Genomic DNA, 7,118 nt, shown 5'->3' on the forward strand with positions numbered 1-7,118 from the left:
TTAGTGTTGGAAAATATTGTACAATTATTTTAAATTATTTGAAAAAAGGTTAAAACTATAATGTATTGTACTATTTGATTTAATCCATGTTATGCTATCTAAATAAAATAATTAATATTAGTCCATATTTTGAAATGATTAACAAGTTCAACTAATATTTAAAAAAAAATCATCAAATTGAAAATATTTAATTTTAGAAAAATGGTATACAATGTTATCAAGTTACTATAAAAAGAATTATTAGTATCATAAATGAAAAGAACTTTAAAATGATTTGAATGATGATATTAGTACAAAATTATCTTCAGATTCTTGAAAAAAAAACTTCTAAATATCAGTAGTTAGTCTTGACGATATATGACTTATTTTTATGTCAGATCCATGACTCATGCTCTGTTGAGTAAAAATAGATATTGTTTGATTTTCAGTGCTACTACGACTACGATATATAAAAAAAACTTCTAAATATGAGTAGTTAGTCTTTAGTAATAAAATACCTCATTACTCCGGGTTTATTTGACCAAAACTCAAAAAATTTACTCAACTCTACAATATATATATGTTAATTTTTAGTTTCTTTTTATAAACATATTGAAAATATTTGATGGATTAACCATAATTTTTTTCTTTTACACGTACAGTACAGTGACTACCATGCTTGTATTTATTTAATAAATACAAATTACAAGACACAAATAGGAAAATATGTATTATAGTTAATGAGATATATTTAAAAACGTTATGAACGTTATTAATGTTTTACATAAAAGACATCATACACATTGATGGATACTCAATTTGTATTTGATATGTTTTAGATGTTATACAATATTTATCAATAAGAAAACAATTAAGAATTTTACTCATATAATTGTATGATGTACAAAAAAATCTAAAAAATGACCCGTGTCTCGCACGGGTTATTTTGCTAGTTACATATAGAATTATAAGTCATATATGAATAAAAAAGAATATAAATGGTATATTTAGAGCTATAGTAAGATTTAAAAAAAAAGGTGAAACCAAAAGTTCGTAAAACCGAAAAGAGGTGAAACCAAAATATCCCTTAAAAGATGATTTCCTTATTTATTAATAATAACATTGTTTAAAGGATTCCATTTTATTATTTTAATAAAAAATAAAAAAGAATTCTACGAAAATAGAAATATCGTAATTATAATCTGATTTGAATCTATATTTTGTTAAAAAAACAACATAGAACTCTATATTAAAGAGAACTATATGGGTAAAACCAAAATACGGCGTAACCGTATTAATATGAAACGAAGTACCCTATCAAGAAATAATTTGGAGTTCTACAAAAATAGAATTGTAATCATATTACGGTTTGAACAATTTTATTATTTTCTAGTAGTGAAACCAAAATATAATTTTTTTCCCCCCAAGGATTGACTCAATTGTTTAAAGAAAAGATAACTAAAAATACAATTTTTTATAATATTCATATCATTTTATTAAAATGGAATTCTACCAACAAATTAAAAAATTCTAAATTAAAAAATTCTAAATTAAAAAATTTCAATTTAAACACATGGCCTATTTAATTGGTCGTGGTTTATATTTCTCGGAACCTATTTAGTTGAGTCAATTTATGAACTTATTTATTTTAAAATATAATTAAAAATAGGATTCAAACCTATAAAAATAATAAAAAATTATGGCTTATAAAAAATTTAAAAATGAGTAAAAATAATACATATACAATTATAAGTCATATTGGAATAAAAAAGGATAAAAATAATACTTGGAGTTATAAAAGGTGAAACCAAAAGGTGGTGGAACTAAAAAATAAGTGAATATGTTTAGTTTATTGATAAAGAAAAAACAGGTAAAAATAATACATATAGAATTATAAGTCATATAGGAATCAAAAAGGATAAAAATATTAAACTTAAAATTACACCATGAATAATAAAAACAAAAAAAAATAAAAGGTGATAGAACCAAAGAATAAGTGAAAACAAAGTATCACTTAAAAAATTTATTAATAAACAAAAATAAAACTAATATGTTAGATTTATATATCAAGTAAAACAATGCAAAACTAGAATTATAGTGGAAAATTTCATAACTGATTCGATTATTTTTAAACACATAACTATTTTTTGCAAGTACCAATTTAATATTTGATATTAATATATTAATTTTAATTCGTGTTTCGCACAGATTATGAATAATTCTCTACAAATATTAATTCGATATTTTTAGTCTCGGTCTCGTGTTTTGGGTTATCAACTATCAACTATCTATACTAATAAGCGAAACCATGTTTATGTCCCAAATCTTGGTACTCACTAAAAAATTATGCAACTAATTTTAAAATTTTATGTAATAAAATCTCAACTGACAAAAAATAACTTTCACTCTTTGTCAATTTTATTTTCCATCAATTTTTATTCGTTTTTGAACATCCAAGCGTCGGTTTACTTTAAAATAATTGTATTAATGAGTTAACATGTTAGATTTGTATAAGTAAATAATTAGGTGCATGCATAACTAGAACTATATATTGAAATTTTAGAGTAACACTTACCTTCGTTTTTTTAACTACATATTTTAATAGCATTTTATCTATTATATTTAAATTAATATTTTACACGAATTATGAGTTTCAGTTTTATATAAATAATAATCTGATAATAATATTTTTAATTCCCGGCCCGTGCTTCACACGGGTTACCAACTAGTACTTTATTAATTAATGAATTGAGTAATTGATGCAAAATGTAAATTAATGCAAAATTAAATGTAATTAATTGTATTAACAATTATTAACAAATATGAGCTGTCAAACAAAACGATGTGCGTAACAAGGTGAGTAAAGTGGAATTTTAAAACACAATTGCCAATAAAAAAATTAAAAAAAAAAACTAGAAACGGAAATTGTGAATCAAGCTTTTCTGTTTCCAATGAAGAGACAACTCCCAAATTGATATTGATATTGATGTCAACACTATCAAAGGTGATATTGATGAGATGAAAAAGGTCATTTCTGACAAGATGTACTCTAAACTTCCAGAAGCTATAATGCTTGACATTAAGAGACAACTCAGGAAAAATTCTGATCTTGCCACAAAGATAGATGCCTTGGATACAAGAATGACAACAATGGAAGCATCTCTTACAGCAATTCATCTACACCAAGCTCAACAAATAGACTTGCTTCAAACTGGTGGCTGCACAAACCTCCTCCTCTACTCAGCTTGATGATAAAAAAAGAGAGAAAAGAGAGTTCTAGGAGTGAGGGGGAGCAAAAAGTGCTTAACATTCAAGTTAGAAAAGTAATTGTGCCTACAATTACTATCTTAAAATTGTAAAAGTCCGGTCCTTGTTCACCATTCCCAAATATGAGTCCTTCTGGAAGCTCCAACAACTTGGGACATTCCCAAATAAACAACTGTTGAAGAACAGGCATGCTTCCTTTCTCCACCCTCCAACTTTCAAAATTGTCAAGACGCCACAGATTAAGATGGGTGAGTCTTGGGAAACCCATGGCTGAGCATACCATTTCCTTTCCTTTGTATGCGTTACCTAGTAAATACAATTCCCTCAAAGTTGGAATCTTCTCCAGTACTGGCATTGGGTCTTCCTCCAGGCACGATCTCCTTAAGGTTAACTTGGTGATACGAATCAACGACACATCAATAAGATTATGATTAAGTTGTTGCTCTTGCCCAAATATTTCAGACAACTCTGGGAGCTTTCCGTGCATTTCTAATTCCTGAAGGCTGAACTTTTGATTACAAAACAGCTGTCTTATCATGTCTGGATCATTTCTCAGTCCTGGATCAGCAGATATCCATATATCAAGGCTCAAGCACCGGATAGAGGAATTTGATGACAACGCTAAATCAGATAAGTACTTGAACATCTCTTTAATATCATCATAACCACCCTCTGCTATTAGCTTTAGTTTCCGAAGACCGGATAATTTTGGTAGATCCTTAACCTCACACCACTGAGTACTGAAATTTTCGAGTGTCTCTAATTTGCTCAGCCCATTAAACCTTAATTTGGTATTCTTCACTGATTTGAGAGAGACCCGAGGAGGTAAATACAAATGACGCAAAAATGACAACTTGCCCAAATCATTACTTGACGCCGGTGGCTTGTTAAGAATATCATACGGATTGTCTAGGTTGAGAGTCTGTAGCAGCACCAACTTTTTTATGAAAGGAAAAGTTTTCAAATTAGAACCCCTTAGGCTGAGATAGCGCAAGTAAACAAGGCTGCCTAATACTCTTCCAATATTTGTACCAGAAAAGGTACCTAAAACGGATCGTCTACTATGCGTTACATTTTCAAGAGACAAAACTCTTAGTAACTTAAAATTGGCCAAATACAGTCCCAATCGTAGTTGCTGACTTTCATCTTCACGATCCACATTTCGAAATAAAATTGATCGGTATTGTTGGTGATTTGGTTTCCCGGTAAAGTAAGAATTAGCTTCTACGACTCTTTTGTCATAAAATACAAGCTGTCTAGTTTTAGCAACCCGAGAGACATCATAATGATTGAGATTCAAGTCGTTTCCTTCCCCAATATCAATTGCTTCGAAAAAATCTTCTCCTTTTGCCTGGAATAATGATAGGTCTCTCATAAGGTCATGCAGAGAACAACTTTTGAATTTCGTAAGCGATGATCCCAAATCATTAAATCTCACTTGAACCATACTCCTATGGACCAGTTCTCCCATGTAAGATTCAGCGACTTGCATCATTGTCTCTCCTTTCCTTTTGTCACTTGATAGTACTATTCCCTCAGCAATCCATAACTGATATAAACTTTCTGCATCTATCCATTCATCTTCCATAAATTTACTCAAATATAAAAAGCATGGTTTCAGTTGAGGGGGCAAAACGTTGTAACTCCGAATTAAATTGTCAAACAGTTGTTCTTGTTGGTTTTTTCCAAACCCCTTCCCTTCTTTTAGAGATGATATACTATCATCGTACACCTTCTTCCACTCATCAAAGGTCGGTTTTGTTACGAGAATTCCCCCCAAAATCATTATAGCTAGTGGAAGACCGCCACAATTTCTAACCATTTCTCTTCCCATTTTTTCCATCTTTTTATAATCTCTAGCAATGTCTGTAACAGACAAAAAAAGAAGAAATATCTGTATAAGCCTACACAATATTGAGATTGGCCTATTAATTAAGTTAAAATGAAACAGTTAGAAATAGGCAAGACAGTAATTTGACACTATGCAACATATTCTTCTGCAACTGATTTTTTGTAAGTTCTAAAATTGGTTTAACTACATTTATTGTCAATATTCTAGAAGTTTTAGAGTATTTTATTGGATTTTCCAAGTCTAGTTTTACTTAACATATGAAATGAAACATAATGAATGCGTGTAAATTACATATGTACCTAGATAACCTCCTCTTGTAGGAAGCGCTTTCAACTGAAGTAGCTCCCAACTTTGATCTGGGCTTAGACATTCTGGTTGGTGAATGAATCCTTTTGGATTTGCATGCCGAGCAACATCAACATTACGAGTTGTAAGCATTAATTTGCTTAAAGATTTTTCAGCAGTGAAAGCCGCCTTTATAGAATCCCAAGCATCATTTGACCAAATGTCATCAAGTACTATCAAACATTTCTTCTTTTGCTGGATTTGTAGCAGATTCTCCACTAGCTTGCCTTCGTCCCAAGTAAATATTTCCTCTTTCATCTCATATACGAGACCTATAAGTATTCGCTGCAAAATTTGTCTCCTTTGCCACTTTTGTGAAATGGAAACCCAAGCTAAACCAGCAAAGTGAGTCTTGATGGTGGAATGATTGTATATTTTTTCAGCCAGAGTTGTCTTACCCAGACCTCCCATTCCACAAATTGAGATGAGAGCGGGTAAGAGTCATCACTTTCATCCACCAGATATCCAACCAATTGATCAACATCGGCCTGAAATCCAACAAATATCTCTGGTTCAACAGTAGTGAAAGTGTGAAATCGCTTTAGCATTCCTGGTTGTCCATGAGATGAATTTGATGATTCAGGGGATTCTAATGTTGATTTGATATTACAATCACGAAAGCGATTAAAGAGAAGAGACATCTTTCTTTTAACATCTTTGAGCTTTCTTGAAAACGTCCTTGTGTTCATCCACTGCATTATTTTTCCAGGGGATGATAAAGCTTGGACAAGATAAGTTTCGACGACATGTTCAGCATCATAGGCAAGCTCCCGTGCATCTGCAAGCAGAATACGGATATTTTGATCATGTAACCTTGAATCAGCATCTGGTAAAAATGTCCTCATCCGCTTGAGTTGTGTCACCAGTTCTTGAATTTCATCTTGCACCCCATGCAGTACTTGAGCTTCTTCAGACAAATCAGTGAGCCTTCCGACAACATTTGACACAATTGCTTCGGCCATTTTGAAACCAAGCACAAAACGTAGTAGTTGAAATGCAGATGAATAGGCTTCTGTAAAACCTCTTTGAATTATTACCAATGAAATGAAATGATTTGAACTTTGTAAAACAAAGTTCCAGTGGTGTGAAGGTACAAAATAAAGCTATAAGGAAAGAGTGGACAAACTTTTGTTTGTTAAAGGTCCTGCATGGTGGCCGAGTAATAACACTTTCATGATCATGAAAGATTCTTCTTGTTTGTGCTTTTAGATTCTTCTTGCTTTACTCTGTTCTGTGGTGCATTACTCTAAAGCAACAATGAATCACTCAATTGTTATCATTTTGATCAATTGGCTTTACCTCCTTTCTTTTACGTTTTCAGTTCCATTACAGCTAACTAGATTCAGACAATGTGTTAGTTTTTAGTCTGTGTCCATGTGTTCTATCAATCACTGCTATTCTCTACTACCATGACTCTACATCAACTGTATGTGATTCTAATTTTACGGGCAACGGATTCCCGCAAAACTTAAGATTTTGCGGGAATATATAATATTTGTTAGCTGTGAATATATTATATTTTTTATTCTATCTTATAAAAATATAAAAATTATTTTTTATGCATTTGCATTGGTGAACATAAATCCTAATGCTGGTCTCCTATTGATTCATAATTCTATATAAAACTTATTCATATGACCTTATATTCTTTATTAGAGAAGAAATCAGATTTTTT

General features: G+C 30.9%; 1 pseudogene; it reads right to left on the bottom strand.

The window, feature by feature from the left end:
* Positions 1–2,817: 2,817 nt before the first annotated feature.
* Positions 2,818–6,714, bottom strand: LOC141698492 (putative disease resistance protein RXW24L; annotated as a pseudogene).
* Between the last annotated feature and the right edge of the window lie 404 nt (positions 6,715–7,118).

This window comes from Apium graveolens, chromosome 11 (genome assembly GCF_009905375.1).
Source record: "Apium graveolens cultivar Ventura chromosome 11, ASM990537v1, whole genome shotgun sequence".
NCBI lineage: Eukaryota > Viridiplantae > Streptophyta > Magnoliopsida > Apiales > Apiaceae > Apium > Apium graveolens.